This window comes from Vigna umbellata, chromosome 4 (assembly GCF_029865625.1).
Source record: "Vigna umbellata cultivar VRB3 chromosome 4, Vumbellata_1.0, whole genome shotgun sequence".
In the NCBI taxonomy this organism is placed as follows: Eukaryota; Viridiplantae; Streptophyta; class Magnoliopsida; order Fabales; family Fabaceae; genus Vigna; species Vigna umbellata.
This window is the reverse complement of record NC_142168.1, coordinates 59,479,114-59,497,434: the sequence shown is the minus strand read 5'-3', so window position 1 is coordinate 59,497,434 and position 18,321 is coordinate 59,479,114. Positions and strand designations below refer to the sequence as shown.

Sequence of the window (18,321 nt, the reverse complement as noted above, 5' to 3'; positions counted from 1 at the left end):
GAGGTGTGCTGAGTGCATTAAAGTAAATATGTCTGTTTCATAAATGATTTGTTGCATGTTAGCTCACCCTACTTGTTTGTGTTTGTGCTTAGGTATGTGCGATGATCGTATAATTCGTTATACGAGAGCAGATGAAAGAATGTCGTCTGACTCAGTACCAAGGAAGGGAGAGATAGAAGAACTCAAGTTATAATTAGGATTTTTGAAATCTGAGTTTAAAACATGTAAAATTCATATATAAATTATGAACTTTTAAGTGTGAGATTACGGGATGTTACCGTAAATGTAATGTTAATATATATAAACTATGAAATTTCAAGTGTGAGATTTTGGTGATGTTACAAAATTCGCATTCTTAATACATATATTATCTTTTTTTCCTCTTCATTACTTTTTCCGTTTTCTAAAGTTTATAGGTTTTATGCTTTTTAAAATTTTTATATATACTTATATTTTAATTTTAAATCATTTTTAATAATATGTTTTCTTAATTTTTTATTTTAATATATTTTTTTAATATTTTATTTATTGAATTAAAAATAACTTTTATTTTTTTCTCTTTAACCTTTTTTATTTTTTTAATATTATATAAAAATGTTTATTATTTTTATTATCAAAATTATATATTTCTGTGTGAATATTATTTAAAATAAATATGACATTTTTTTTAATTTTGAGATATTCTGTAATAATCTGATTAATAAATTAAAATCAAAAATTTCTAATAATATTTTAAAAAATATAGGATAATATTCTAATATTTAAATATTAATTTATTAATTAAATAATTGAAATCGTTTAAACCAAAAAAAAATTTATGTGAAATAAAAAACAAAATTTTATTATAAGAGTTTTTAAAAAGTGAATTATTGGATGTTCTTTATACAACTTTTTTAAAAGCTAAAAATAAAATAAAAAACCAAAAATTGTGTATTCAATGTATTATTTCTATTTAAATATAGAAGTTATTTTTTTGGTTTTAAAATACGATTTACGCATTGTTATAATTTTTAAAAGTTTATTTATTTTCATAAATTTGAATAAAAATATAATAAAACTCCCTCTTTTTTATGTCTGTGTTGAATTTACATAGCAATAAATCAGAAATAGACAGCTAGCCCTACATTTTCACCATAATAACATTCACACCTGTTCATTCTCTCTTGTTGTAAAATGTGCTTCACATGTTCTTACAACTGTGTGTAAGATAGAGAGAACCTTATCTTAAAGCTACCATCTCTCCCTCAGTCTTCTCTCTGGAAAAACAACTCTTTCTTTTATCAGCTCAATATTCCATCACAATTTGTAAGTTTTCTTCCATTCACAGCATAACTCAACGTTGTTTATGTCGTGTTGCTCTTTCGTTATTTAACTTCAAGTTCTTATTATAATCTTTCTTTATTTCAGATACCTCACTCTGTTTTCTGACCCAAGATCTTCAATACAAGAGTTCAGGTTCGTATACACTATTCTTTTTTCTTTTCAATTAGCTATATCTTCTTTATGTTTTTCTTATTTTACATTATTATTAATATTAAAGTTTACTTTTTTTATCAGTATTTTTCGTGTTAAGATTAAATATTCAATGTTTAAAACTATCATGTCTGTGTGCTCTTTTTATTTATTTGAGATGCATCCTTTATTATTATGAAATATATAAATATCTTTATAAAATCACTAATCAATTATTTAAATGTTTTTAATACGAAGTGATGGCTTTTTTAGATTTTGCTTTTCAGACATTATGAAAACGGATCCTTGTTACACCGTTTAAATCTTTATTGAATTTGATTATCTCGAAAATATCAAATAATTTCTGAACAATAATGTCCAAGGTTTTCATTAATTTGTTTTATGTTATTATGAGAATTTAGCAACAACCATTTTAATATTTGTTTCCTTTTAATTAATGCAAAAGGTTCACAAAAACATTAAATAATATATAAAAAAACAAGTTAAATACAACTTTAGCAATAGTTCGTTTTTTTTATTATTGTGGGAATTTTGCTAACATATATTTATATATATATATATATATATATATATATATATATAAATGTTTAAATTAAAAATAAAAATAGTAAATTTCATCAACACAAACATTAAATACAAAATGTCAGAACTACATGACTTTGAGTTTTTTCATTGATGGAAAAGTGCTTTTATTGAGAGTACCCAAGAGCAGTATTGAAAGTAATATTAATTTATAAAAATTAGTTTTTGTCCAAAACAAATATTGTTCATTATATAAATTTGATTATTTTACTTTAAAAGACAAAATAAAAATTGAAAAAGTTATATTATTTTATACATTATTTAATTAAAAATAGTCCTTCTTTCTTTTATTTTTCATCTTGTTCCACCACTTCCCCTTGGTGGAGGACCATTGGAATGAACATAAACTGTTAAACGGATACCAAATTTTAGGTTAAATTTTTTTAGTTTTACGTGAAGACAAAAACAAAATCAAAGTGAAATACTTTATTTAAAATGTTAAAAGTTTATACCAATTTATTTAAAAAATAAGTTTTATTAAAAGAAAATCAAAACAATGTGAAATACAATACTTAAAATGTTAAAAGTTTATAGTAATTTATTTAAAAAGTAAGTTTTGTTAAATTATTTGGAAGGTTTTAATTACGTTTTATATTTATTTTAAAATTATAAAAACCGATATTTTAGTGAATATTGTATTTTAATTCCTCCTTGCTACACTACTAAAACAGAACAAACATTTTCTACTAATTTCTTTTGATTTTTTTTCTTTCAAAATACTTATAAATTTTGTTATGAATAATAATTTATAAGAAATTGCTACTAAATTTTATAGAAAATATTTTACACAGAACATCTTTTACAAAAAAAAATGTTTTCAAAGTATTTGCAAATTTTATAAATTTTTAAAATATATTATCCACGAAAGAATTATCTATCACTTAAAATTTTTAGGAAAAATAACAAAAAGAAATATTTTTTGAAAAATTTTATAATAAATTTACAAGAAAATTTTCATGAAATACAAAAAAATTCTATGTTATACATGTAGATACCGGTCTTTAAAAATTAACTTATTAAAATAAATTATTTGTAAGACAAACATTATTAACTAAATAATTATTTTAAGTTTAATATTTTATTTAAAATGTTTTTTAAAATTTTTCTTCTATTTAAACTCTATACTTATAATTTATTTAAATTTATTCATTAATAAGATTAGTTTTATTTATATTAATATTTTATTGCATAATTTTATTTAAAACATTTTTTTAAATAATTTTATTTAAAACATTTTTTTAAATAATTTTACTTAAAATTTATGAGTAAAATAAAAAGTATTTATAAATACTTACAAGTATAAAATAATTTGTAAATATATTTTTAAGTGCAGAACCTTTTAGTGTGTGTCTAACACATTAAGCTGCTATCTACAGAAGCATGTGAAAACAGAGTCCAACAAACTCTCCTCTTCTCTCTCACCACAGCTATCAACTAAGAGCCACATGCAGCAGGTAAAATATTTTATGTTCTAATAATTATTATTGTTAGGGATTAAAAAAGAAATTATATATTTATTTTTTAATTGAGAGATTATATAATTAGATATTATACAGTTATATAATTGATCATGTAATAAAATTATTTTATTTTAATAAATGCAAAAAGAATAATAATGCATAAATGGTAAGATAGTCGTACTAAAAAATAATATCAAACAATTCTCCTTTGCCCTAACTTTGATTGTTGTAAGTGGACGAGGATATATTACAATTATTTGTTGCGGAGCATAATAAAAATCATGTGAGTCCTTAAAGTTACAGGCTTCTTTAACACGAGTCTGTTTTCATTTTTTTTGGCAATGCAATTTGTATCAAAACAAGTGTGGGATAATATTGTGTCTAAGTAGCAAATGTTTTTTTTTCTAACATCATGTCGCCAATAAAACGATATTTATCAATTAGCTATATAATATATTTATGGATTTGAACAAGCAACATACTTCACCAATCCATATGTATTTCGTATAAGAATTGTTACCTTTTTATACGTTCTTGTTTAGATAAAACAATTTAATATCGCTCTTGAGATAAAATTTTATTTTAAAAAAATTTAAATAATTTGTTTTTATCTTTAATAAAATTGACTTAGTTTGATCTTTAATTTAAGATGACTTATCTTGATCTTTGACTTCTGCAAAATTAATTTGTCCTTCTACCTCTATCGACTTGTCTTAATTTTTAGTCTATACCAAATCGACTTCAATCTTGATCGATTCGATAAGACTCGTCTCAATTTTTAAAAAGATTCATCTGCAAACCCATCATACTTTACAACTTCCCCATCCTTTAACAACATTAAATCTTCAATCAACAAGCTAAAATATAGATTTATTAGTTCTCTTGGAGCAAAGATAATAAATAATACAACATGTATTTTCTCTTCATGCACTACCAAGAACTAGACTTGTCAAGTTAGTCCATCTCACAATGACTTTGCCCTTTTATATGGGTTGAGGTCAAAAAAGCCCAAACGGCTAAAAAATCATTTATTAAAAAAAGTTTATAAGATCAAATGTCTATAGAGTGTTTCATCCTACACCTCTTACATCTCATCCTTCACTTTTAAAAATTTGCACCTCCAACTTTTTAAAAATTTCATTTTTAATTTTAATAAATATCTTTTTATTTTCATCTCTTTCCTATTAAAGATACTTTAATAAATTTCATTTTATTTTATTCTCTTTAATAAGACATTCTACACCACCTTAATAATAATATAATTTAATTTAAAATTTAAGTATTATTTAATATAATTTTATATTTAAGTTTTCATGTTACAAGCAAATCTAAATTACCTCCCATTTTTTAAAATTTGTACAAAATATAATCATTACACTAATTTCCATCAAAACTACATTTTTTTATTAGATAATAAAAAATTACTCTTGTATAATCTTAGGTATTCAAGATTGTAGAAAAAATGTTTAGAATGAGGAAGAAAAAAGAACATTAGTGAAATATAATGTGAAACTTGAAACTGTTGGAGAGAGATTCCAAAGCACATAAAATGAATAGTTAAAAATGTACTAAAAATGAACTAATTTGGTTTTGAGAGGTCACCTCCATTCTAATCTTGTCTGAACCCACTTTACATGGAACTTTGGAAGTTAGGAATTTAAAAAGCCCACTATTAAATGAAAAAAAGACAATAAGATTTAGTTTTAGAAAGTCAAAGTCATGAAGTAGGAACTCAAATGACAGTTCCACCAATAAGTAAGTTGTAAATAGTAAAACAAATCAGAAAAATATTCTTTACTTAACTTATCAAATAGATTCATTCTATTTGAAGTTAGACTTTTTTTTATTTTCAAACTAGGTATCTCGTTAATTTCCTTCTATTTATGAAACCTAATGACAAAGTAATTTGTCACATTTTCTTTCACACTGCAAAAATAATTAATATTAATAATCATCAAAATACATTGGTAATGTTTAAAATATGTCAATAAATTAAGATTATCAACGGTAAAATCAATAAAGTTTTTATTGATAAATTTTATCGATGAAATATAAATTTTATTAATAATTATTAACAAAATATTTAGTCAGTAATTATTGATAAAAAGTTTTCATCAATAAAATTTTTTTGATAAAAATTTGTAATTCTTTGATAAATATTGTAATTTGATTTATATTTATTTATTTACAAAAAAAATTAATCGATAATTTGAATAAATTTTGTAGCGTCATCTACATTAAATATAAGAAGGATTTGAATAACTTTTGTAACATGACTTACATTAAATATAAGGATTTTAGAATTATTTGGATTTGGATTTGTAAACAAATGCTTACCTTAGAATAATTGAAAGATACCAAATAAAATTCACAGAAGGACTATCTCTGCCATCTTAGTACTATTATCTTGATCATTGTTCTTCATCTTGTTATGTGATGACCCACACTTTGAACAATTTATTTTTTCAGCTCTTCGTAATCTTTTAAATATAATATGCAATTATTAAAGTGTGCATATTTCTTTTTCTATTTCATACACATCAAATAAAGTATTTCTTCTTATCCTTTAACAATTGACTTAATTTTTTAATCTTTTACCAATCCACGCATTGACCGTCTTTAAACTCGTTAACCTTAATATTGTTAACCAACCATGTGAAGTTAGTGGAATCACGACAAAAATTGAGTCTTTGCAACATTAAATATAACATATGTGCTTATTCAAAATATTCAGTTCTAACATCTTGAATAATATTCTTCAATCAATCATGCATATAGATCTTGCCTGTTTTTTTTCTTTTAATTAAAGTTGTGACTTTATCCAATTAAAAAAAATCACATCTAAAGTTCATTATCATATAAATTTTAATCAAACATTTTATATTTCACAAAATTTTGAGAACCCTTTTACGTTGCTTAAGTGACACAATGAAAGCAGTGTCATCAAATAAATGACAAGGAGCTTCAACAAAATGTATGAAATATAGATAAGAATACATATACATAAAAAATAATTAACCATCCAAAACGAAGACAATTTAAGATTAAATACAATGATTATCAATACTCTCTCTGTGACACTCGGGCACTGACGAGGGCGGGGAGTGATCACCGGTGCAAGAGGCATGATGCAGGGGCACTAACAAGGAGCGGCTCCTGGCAGGCTTCTAGTGGAAGGGGTACATGGACGAATCGAACATACACCGGAATGAGAGAGATCCAGAGACTGTGTAGGTATGGGACTATACAGTTGAAGGATAGCTTAAAGGAATTGATTTGACTACTCATATCACCAAAATGCATTTGTTTTTCGGTAGCCTGACTCATAAAAACTCTATGGTTAAGCGTCTGGTGGTGATCTGTGGGGGCAGTCGATGGTCCCTGTGAGTTGCCGGGACGTTACACTCTCATCTTGTTTTATACGAAGCAAATCACATGTACAACTTAATTTGGAAGTAGTACTTAAATATCTCCATTGAATTTCAAACAATAAACTAATATTCACTCAATGAAATACAAAACACTTTCAAACTTCCCATAATTTAATCAATATGTTTTGTTGAGGTTCAAATGCTCCTAGAAGACCCAATATCAATATATTAAAAAATATAATAAAAATAATAATATCAATTTAAATAATTACATGTATCATAATTATAAATGCTAGAGTTCACACACTCTCTTAATCTTCTAAAATTCATAATCTTCTAAAATCCATAATTAATATCTAATTATCATATAATTAGACCAAATTATAGATAAACTAAGGATATGTATAAAGATATTAATAAAAGATTTAAAGAATAATTCTAATGTATTATTTCAAAGAGTAAAGAACCATATATATACATACAAGGATCCTATCATTCTTTATCTATTAAAGGAATAATAGGTGTACAAATTTGCACAAATTAAAATAATATCTAAATTATAACTAACACAATATTTGATTGTCTAATATCCGTTAATAGAATATTTGACATATCTTAACACTCCTACTCAAGTTGGTGCATGGATATCACACATTCCCAACTTGAATAGAGATTCATTAAACAATCTTCTTGACACTCCTTTGGTGAGAACATCAGCCAACTGCAATTCTGATCTTACAAAAAGAAATGAAATTATTTCAGCTTCAAGTTTCTCTTTGATGAAATGTCTATCAATATCCACATGTTTTGTTCTATCATGTTGCACATGATTGTGAGCAATTGCTATAGCTGAAGTATTGTTACAGTACAAACTCATAGCTTCATTTGGTTTAAAGCCCAAATCTGATAGCACATTTTTAATTCACAAAAGTTCACATATACCTAATGCCATGCCTCTGAATTATGCTTCAGCACTAGATCTTGCTACTACAGGCTGTTTTTTACTCCTCCAAGTTACAAGATTCCCTCCTACAAAAGTAAAGTATCCAGAGGTAGATCTTCTATCATCTTTTGAACCTGCCAAATTTGCATCAGTGTACCCTTCTACCTTTAAGTTTCCATGATTTGAGAACAAAATTCCTTTTCTAGGAGCGGACTTCAAATATCTCAAAATCCTCTCCACAGCATCCATATGAAGCTTTCGTGGGTCATGCATAAATTGACTAACAACATTCACTACATAGGTGATATCTGGAAGTGTATGGCACAAATAAATTAATTTTCCTACCAGCCTTTGGTATCTTCCTCTGTCTATGCTTTCTGAATTTGAACATTGAAAGAGTTTATGATTTTGTTCAATTGGTGTATCAGCTGGTTTACTCCCAAGCAACCCAGTTTCCGATAGTAAGTTAATAATATTTTCTTTGGCATAAGAAAATACCATGTTTTGGTCTAGCTACTTCAATACCCAAAAAATATTTGAGGTTTTCAAGTCGTTTCATCTCAAATTCAGATGCAAGGTATTGTTGTAAACTATAAATCTCACGTTGGTCATTTCCTATAACAATCATGTCATCTACATATATAATCAAAACTGTAATTTTTCCTTTTATTCTCTTCAAAAATAAGGTGTAATCAGAGTTACTTTCTCTATAGCCAAAAGTCTTCATAGACTTGGTAAACCTTCCAAACTATGCTCTTGGGGATTGTTTTAATCCATATAGAGCCTTCTTTAATTTGCAAACCTTCATTCCATCTGAATCTGTCATGCCTGGTAGAGAATCCATATAAATTTCTTCTGAAACTTCTCCATGTAGGAAAGCATTTTTCACATCAAATTGTAGAAGAGGCCAATCTTGGTTTGCAGCTAGCGACAAAAGTATTCTCACAGTGTTGAGCTTAGCTACTGGTGCGAACGTCTCTTGGTAATCTACACCATAAGACTAAGTGTAACCTTTAGCCACAAGTCGTGCTTTATACCTCTCAATAGTTCCATCAGCTTTATGCTTAATTGTAAAGACCCATTTGCAGCCCACAATTTTCTTCCCTTTTGGTAAGGACACAAGATTCCAAGTGTTGTTTTTTTCTAAAGCTGTCATCTCCTCAACCATTGCTTTGATCCATCTAGGATCTGCCAAAGCTTCCTCTATATTAGTAGGAATAAAAATTGAAGATAATTGAGATACAAATGATGCATATGATTGGGATAACCTGTGTATTTACTAATGAGATATTTAACTTTGGTTTGGAGGTCTGGTTCATATTTAGTTGGATGTTGACCACGGTTAGAACGAGGTGGAAGAATATATTGAACAATAGTAGACTTAGTGTTTGGTGTGCTGGTGGTCTCACGTAGACAAGAATCAATTTAATCTAAATTAGTATTATCAGAGATAGGATCAGAAGGTACCTCTGAAGACTCAAGCTGAACCTGTGGAGAAGATTGAACCAATTGGTTATGATCAGAAGACATTGTATTATCCAGAAAAGAAGTGTCCATATTTAGGATTGACTCACTTCCTGCAGAATGATCCTCACACGATAATTTATCTTCACAATATAATTTTATATCTGAGATATCAAACATACTAACATTATGATTATGCACTTCACTTTCATTGCCTCCCTAAAGTGGAGAATCAACATAATAAAATTCATGCTCATTAAATGTCACATCCATAGAAATATAAAATTTCTTTGATGGTGGATGGTAAGCACGATAACCTTTTTGAGTTGATCCATATCCAACAAAAACATATTTGATCGCTCGTTCTTCAAGCTTTGTACGTTGATGTAGGTGTAAGTGAACATATATAACACATCCAAAAATAGGAGGTGGTAAATAAACTATGGGAGGAAGGATACAATGATTAGACAACACATCATAAGGCCTTCGAAAGTTAAGCACACTAGAAGAGATTCGATTAATTAAATAAACGGCAGAGCTCACAACCTTACCCCATAAATGAGATGGGACATTACCATCTATCAAAAATGATCTTGTCACCTCTAATATATGTCTATTTTTCCTCTCAGCCACTTCATTTTATTGTGGTGAATAAGAACATGTAGTTTGATGCAAGATGTCTTTAGAGTTCATGAACTCTATTAATTCAGTCTTAAAATATTCTCCTCCATTGTTTGATCGAAGGACCTTAATAAATGTGTTAAATTGTGTAACAATCAGGTGATAGAAGGAATGAACCACATCACACACATCACTTTTATGTTTAAGCAAATATACCCAGGTTACCCGAGTACAATCATCAACAAAACTGATAAATCATTTTTTTCCATTATGTGTAGAGTGCGGGGCAGGGCCCCAAACATCTGTGTGAATTAATGAAAAAGGAAAATCAGTTTTTTTATTGCTTAAAGGAAACACAACACGATGATTTTTTGCTAAAACACAAATTTCACAAAAAAAAATCAAAAATATTGCATTTATGAAATAGTGATGAAAATAATTTTTTTAAATAACCAAAAGAGGGATGTCCCAACCGTTTATGCCACAACCAAATTTCTTTTTTGTTTTTATCTTGTATGTGGTCATTCACAAGACAAACCAACCCTCTTTTATGGTTTTGTTGTGAGACATTTTCAAGAAAATACAGTCCTTTACTCTTTCTACCACTGGCAATCTTCTCCTTGGAATGGATGTTCTGAAAAAGACAATGAGTTGGGTAAAACAAGGCATCACGAGAATGTGATTTGGTTAACTTGTTGATGGAGATTACAGTTTAATGTAGGAACAAATAAAACATCAGAAATCGATAAGGAGGGTGAGAGGGATATGGTACCTATACCTTCAACAGGAGATGAGACCCCATTGACATTAATAATAATAGTTTTAGAACAATTAGAGGAAAAATTAGTATATATATGAGGATCACAAGTCATATGATCAGTAGCACCTGAATCAATTATCCAATCACTACCCTTAATAACAACAGAAAGATTAAGGGCAGAGTTAGATATACCTGACTTGGTTACAAATCCGGCAACAGTAGAAATATAACTCTTGGAAGCAGCGAAAGTTCCAGAATCATGTTTCTCCGATTGATTGTCATCGGAAGAAGCCATCAGAAATATTCAATGAAAAAAAACACTGATTCCTATATTGTAGAGGATATCAGTGTTTGGCTCTGATACCATAATAAAAAGTTTAAAGAATAATTCTAATGTATTATTTCAAAGAGTAAAGAACAATAAGATCCTATCATTCTTTATCTATTAAAGGAATGACATGTGCACAAATTTGCACAAATTAAAATAATATCTAAATTATAACTAACACGATATTTGATTGCCTAATATCTGTTAATAGAATATTTGAAATATCTTAACAGATATAAGACAAACAAATTACCACTACAACACAACATTGGAGATAATACTTAATTTATATGTTATATCTTAAGTAGAAAGTAATAGTCACTCAATTTAAATATTTATGAAGTTTTGGTAGAAAAACACTTTACTTTCCAAAAATTAAAAATGTCGTTTGTGTTGGGAAAAACGTGACCCACATAAATAATAATACTCTTCAATTCACTGGGGTTATTTTTTATTGAATCTTGGCAACCTTTAAATAGGTGCAAATAGGGCCTTGAGCCAAGTACAAATAATAAAAACTAACAATAGAATATCAACTAACTTAAAATAAAATCTACCTAATCTATCTCTATCTTATAAAATAAAATAATACTCTCCTAAATAAAAGGAAAATCAAAACTACCTATATCTATTTTATCTCTATCAAAATCAAATCAAATATTACTAAACCCAAAACTAATAAAATAAGATTTTAATGAATCCCTAAAATTTAAGTTTATCCCAACAAACTCCCCCATAAACTTAAATTCTTCCTTCCTTTAGTAGGCTCCCCTTCAGGTGAAACTTTTCCTGAAGCACTTGAACTAGTGGCTAAAATCTCCGCTGCGGGTATGCCTCCAGAACCTGATCAAAGTCTTCAACCATAAGCTTTGATAGGTCCTTCGACTCCTCGACGACGCACACAAAACTCTCGAAATCATCTATCAATGATTTCAAACTCTTCTCCACAACTCGACTGGCAGGCAGCGACTCTCCATTTTTGCCGGGTTGATCTGCCACTCTCCTTCAAATTTTCAAATTCCCCTTCCAGCGGAAGCATTCCCAACCAACCCCAACTACGAGTAGCCCTTTCCAACCGTCGTATCTTAACGGAACTTACCTGGATACCCTTTGCCAGGAAGACTTTCGGTATAGGGATCATTATACTCGTCTGAGCTAGTCACCAAGAGAAACCATCGGCTCTGATACCACTGTTGGGAAAAACGTGACCCACATAAATAATAGGTTTAATACGTATTTTGGTCCCTCTTTTCGTAGGGTCTGTTCAAATTGGTCCTACTTTTTTTCAAAAGTTCACTAAGATCCCACTTTTCGCAAAAACGATGCACGTTAGTCCTTTTTGGTTACGGCGTTAAAAAGACTAACGGCACAGCTGCCCAGCTGGCACAAAACTGATGAGCTGTACATTTTTCGTTGAGGTGGCACTGTGAATTGGTGATTCATCCTGAAAACAGAGGATTCATGGTTGTTTTTCCCAAATTAAAAGTTAGGGTTTGTTGGTTACAGGCCTAGCACGAACAACAGGGTCTGGTGTGATTTCAACTCCAGACACCTTCACGACATAGTTCACATCAGCTGCATAAATTTTCAATGGAATCGAAGACAGAAACAGAAGTTATCAACAAATTGGGTCCGACTACAATTTAATCCCCAAAAATAAAGTGTAAAATTTTAATATGGGGGATCAATGTGAAGGGCGAAAAAAATCAGAATTGAGGGGTACAATTTGAAAGAGAATAAAAGAGAGAGAGAAAGTACCGCAGTATCCAAAGGTAGTAGCTTGAGCGTTGGCAAATGAAAGGGTAAGGATTAATAAGCATAAAAGAAAGTTGAGCTTTGGGTGAAGCTGAAACTCCATGGAAAATGTTTTTGAAAGATATGGAACAAGTATCAGGATGCATGTCTTTCTCATACGACCTGTTTGGTTGGATAGAAATTGGAAGAGGAGAATGGATACACAGTTAGGCTTCTTCCCCTTTTTTAGAAATTAAAAAAAAAGCAGGTTTGAAGGTTCGATTTTGTAACTGGATTGAATCACCAATTCACAGTGCCACCTCAACAAAAAATGTACAGCTCATCAGTTTTGTGCCAGCTGGGCAGCTGTGCCGTTAGTCTTTTTAACGCCGTAACCAAAAAGGACTAACGTGCATCGTTTTTGCGAAAAGTGGGATCTTAGTGAACTTTTGAAAAAAAGTAGGACCAATTTGAACAGACCCTACGAAAAGAGGGACCAAAATACGTATTAAACCTAAATAATAATACTCTTCAATTCAATGGGGTTATTTTTCATTGAACATTGGCAACCTTTAAATAGGTGCAAATAGGACCTTGAGCCAAGTACAAATAATAAAAACTAACAATAGAATATCAACTAACTTAAAATAAAATCTACCTAATCTATCTCTATCTTATAAAATAAAATAATACTCTCCTAAATAAAAGTAAAATCAAAACTATCTATATCTATTTTATTTCTATCAAAATCAAATCAAATATTACTAAACCTAAAACTAATAAAATAAGATTTTAATGAATCCCTAAAATTTAAGTTTATCTCAACAGTTTGTTGGGGAAAAATACATGAGTAGCATTTCCAACAAAACAATCAGTATAAATAATATTAATTTAAATAATGCCACCTCGATGTATACTTTAAAGAAGACAAGAGACACGAAGGAGAAGAAGGCAATGCAGATGCACAAGTGAAGGTGGCACGTGAATAGAGGCATTGCAAAAGCAACAAAAATGAAAACAAGCGATGACGGTTCAGGCATAAGAACGATGACAAGGGCTGGTTGTCCCAAAGAAGAACAAAATAAAGAAACAATGCACAAAGAGAAAACATGACCCTAAGAAAGATATACATGATATATACAACTTGGGTCACCCTAATTTCAAAATTATTACCATTTCATTTTTTTTAAGTTAGTCAGGTAATTATTCTTGGAAGGCATCATTGAATGCCATTTATACACTATTGAAATAATATTATTGAATGCCATTTATGCATTATTGAAACAATTGAATCTTTATTCACATTAGTCTTCTTTTTTCTCAATCGTAGTAAATGATTGAACAAATAGTGCATATCCCTCTTTTATATGTCTTATAAATCTTATATGCAAAAATATTTCTTCATTTTAACACACTAAAGTTATGATTTTCTCCACTAAAAATAATAGACAACAATAAATGAGGACGGAATGGTATTAGCCATGGGTGGGGTGTCAAAGTGATATAATCTTTGACAAATTGACTTACCATGGGTTTAGTTAAAAAAGTCCAAATTAGTTCACTTTTGGTGAGTTAAAAATTTTATAACTTAGTTTTGACCTATCACATGGATTCGTAAGTTAATGAGTTAACTCACGTACAAATGTTTTATTTTTGTAATTTATTTTTATATTTATTATAATACAATGAAAATAAATTGAACCGATTCATTTTCTTATAACAGAAGAATAAAAGTGTTTATCTAATTTTTCAAATATTATTAAAATAGATGTTAAAAATTAAAATATTAATGTATATAACTTGACAAACAAATAAATTAAATATTAAAATTATTTAAACATTATTTAATAACATTTTAATATTTAAAAAAATCAAATGAACTTATATAATTAGAAATAAATAATAAATAATTATAATAAAAAATTATAACAAATGACAAATTACTAATAAAGTTCTATTGGTGGTGGTTACGAGTCAACGTTCTTTCAACCCGGTTCGAATTCATTTAACCTGTGGATGAAGTGAGGTTCGGTTCAACCTATATTAAAAAAAATTAAAACTTTTGAACTCAAAAGTTGGGTTACTCACTAGTTAGAACCCATTTTGACATCTTTAGCCATGAGTAAGAATTTTCTAGAACAAAGAAAATAAATTTGGATGATTGAATCAAACTTTGTTGGTATCACGATGTTAGGCTGATGAAAATAATACTAACCAATGCCTATGTATAGTTAAATTCCAAGTAAGTATACTCTTATGGTAGAGTGTTGTCTATGTGTTGGAGAGTGAGAGTGTACTTGGGATCAAAATGCATGAGAATGTTGTTTATGTGTTGTACAAATTTTTACATGGTTATCATAAGACAACGATCATAATTTTTCATTAGTATTAGAGTTTTTTTGTTATATTTTTGTGTTGATCTTATTTCTTTGTTAGTATGATGATTCTTGAGAGTAAAGATGGTAATGTTTTTCTTTAGTGTTGAAGTTTCTATGTTATATTCTTGTGTTGATTTTATTTCTTTGTTAGTATGGTGATTCTTGAGAGTAAAGATGGTAATGTTTTTCCTTGATGGTGCGTTTTTTTGAAGGTCTCAAAGCCCTAGTACCGATCTCCACCCTAATTAAAATAAACAAATTTTCATTGTCTATATACTCCACTTAGAAAGTATACTTACTTGGAATTAAACAATCGCAATAATAATACTAACCAATGCCTATGTATAGTTAAGAAAAATAACAAAAAGAAATATTTTCTTCCAAAATTTTATAATAAATTTACAAGAAAAATTTCATGAAATACAACAAATTCTATGTTATACCAAAATTAATTGATTAAAATAAATTATTTGTAAGACAAACATTATTAACGAAATAATTATTTTAAAAGTTTTATTCTATTTAAACTCTATACTTATAATTTTTTTAGATTTATTTTTTAATAAGATTAATTTTATTTATATTAATATTTTATTGGATAATTTAATTTGAGTTTGTATTTTTTAAATAATTGTATTTAAAATTTATGAATAAAAAAGTTTATAAATACTTACAAATATAAAATAATCCGTAGAGATATTTCTTAAGTGCACAACCATTTAGTGAGTGTCTCACACCTTAAGCTGTTATCTACAGCAGCATGTGAAGACTGAATCCAACCAACTCTCCTCTCTCTCTCACCTCACTTACTCAACTAAGTCACATGCATCACCAAACCAGCCAGGTAAAATTTTTTATGTTTCAATCATTATTATTGCACTAGGGATTAAAGACATGCACTTTTATATATTTGTATCTGTGTTTTTATTAAAATAATATAACTTAATAAAAATATAAAAATTAAATATATTTAAAAAAGAAGAAATAATATAATTATTTTTGAAGATTAGATATTATTAAGTTATATATTTTATCATGTAATAAAATTATTTTATTTTAATAAATGCAAAATAATCGTAATGAATAAATGGTAAGATAGTCTTACTAAATCATGTGAGTCCTTAACATGCTTTTTAACACGATTCTCTTTTCATTTTTGGTGGCAATGAAACTTGTATCATCCATTACAGAAGGGGCAAGTTGTGTTTTTTTTTTCTTCTTTTTTATTATGGTTTACTCAAGCTTTCGATTGCAAAGACAAGTGAGGGATAATATTGTGTCCAAGTAGCCAATGTTTTTTTCCTAACATCATATCACCAATAAAACAATAAAACAGTATTTATCTTAGTTATATAATATATTTATCATGTTTTGACCGGCCTCAAACACTTAATTGTAGAAGGTGTTTAGCTATAAAATTTATCTCACACCAACATATACCTTGTGTTAGATTATGAATTTCAAGAATTCAAATAAATTGAAATACATTATATTATTTACAATTAAATCTCAGAATAATAAATCTAAAATAAAAAGACAATGTACAAAGAGAAAACATGACCTTAAGAAAGATATACATGATATATACAACAACCATGCTTGTCCCTGTTAAAATAGATAATCTACAACGACTATACTCATGAGATCGTCATAAAAAATAAGATAAGATGCAGACTCTTTTGTAATATTCAACTTGGTCACCCTAATTTCAAAATTATTACCATTTCATTTCTTTTAATGATAGTCACGTAATTATTGTTATCATGATCGAATGCCATTTATGCACTATTGAAATAATATTACTCAATGCCATTTACGCATTATTAAAATAATTGAATCTTTATGTTTGTTCACATTAGTCTTCTTGTTTCTCTATGATTGAAGAAATAGTGTATATCCCTCTTTTCTATGTCTTATAAATCTTATATGCAAAAATATTTCTTCATTTTAACACTAAAGTTATGATTTTCTCCACTAAAAACAAGAGACAACAATTAAATGAGGGTGGAATGGTATTAGCCATGGATAGGGGTGTTAAAGTCATCTACCCTGTGTTGAGCTAAAAAAATATTAGTTCAATTGGCTCACTTTTTGGTAAGTTAAAAATTTTATAACTTGGTTCGAGACTACAAGTTGTGGGTCAGTGAGTTCAATTACTTACAAATGTTTTGTTTTTGTAATTTATTTTTATATTTATTATAATACAATGAAAGTGGATTGACCTAATTATTTTTTTATAATAGGATAATTCAAGTGTTTACCTAATTCTCCAAATAATATTAAAATAGTAGTTGAAAATTAAAGTATTAATGTATATAATTTGACGAATAAATAAATTAAACATTTAACCTATTTAAATATTATTGAATGACATTCTAAGGGTTTAATTGCTTCCTTTGTCCCCAGTTTGGTTGAATTGTGTCAAATTCATCCTCATTTTCAAAAAAGTTTCATTGTCGTCCTCACGTGGTGTAAAAGTTTCATTGTCGTCCTCACGTGGTGTAAAAGTGTCAATTGAATCCAAACATAGAAAAAATTTGTGTCAAAGTAGTCATTTTTCCTATATCTCTGTGTCTTCCTTTCATACAATCAAGTACAGATATTCATTTTACCTTATCCAATTTAAGGCTTTTCATAGCTCCAGAGAAGTGACATATGAAAGGAAGACACAGATATATAGGAAAAATGACTACTTTGACACAAATTTTTTCTATGTTTGGATTCAATTGACACTTTTATACCACGTGAGGACGACAATGAAACTTTTTTAAAAATGAGGATGAATTTGACACAATTCAACCAAACTGGGAACAAAGGAAGCAATTAAACCCATTCTAAGGAAAATATCAAATTATGAAATTGTAGAAGTAGTAAATAATTATAATAAATACTTATAAAAAATTGCAAAATTCTAATAAAGTGCTATTGGTTGTGGGTTGCGAGTAAACACTCCTTCAACTCGGCTTAAACTCGTTTAATATGTGGATTAAGCTGGGTTCAGTTAAACCTATATTAAAAAATCAATAAAAAATTTTCAACCCAATGTGGCTCAAACTTGTGGTGAGTTGAGTTAGCTCACAGGTTAGATCTCATTTTAACATCTTTAGTTATAGGTAAGAAATTTTTTCTTGAGTGACAAAGAAAATAAATTTGGATGACTGAATCCAACTTTGTTGGTATCACAATGTTGGGTTGATGAAAATAATA

At 28.2% G+C, this 18,321-nt stretch overlaps 1 protein-coding gene across 1 annotated transcript in view; it reads left to right on the top strand.

Moving 5' to 3' along the window:
* The first annotated feature begins 1,154 nt into the window (after positions 1–1,154).
* Positions 1,155–18,321, top strand: part of LOC148200729 (uncharacterized) — a 57,445-nt gene continuing 40,278 nt past the window's right edge. The window contains 4 exon segments of the mRNA XM_088112416.1: positions 1,155–1,305; positions 1,408–1,455; positions 3,432–3,509; positions 15,874–15,958. The gene's annotated coding sequence lies outside the window, so the exon portion shown is untranslated.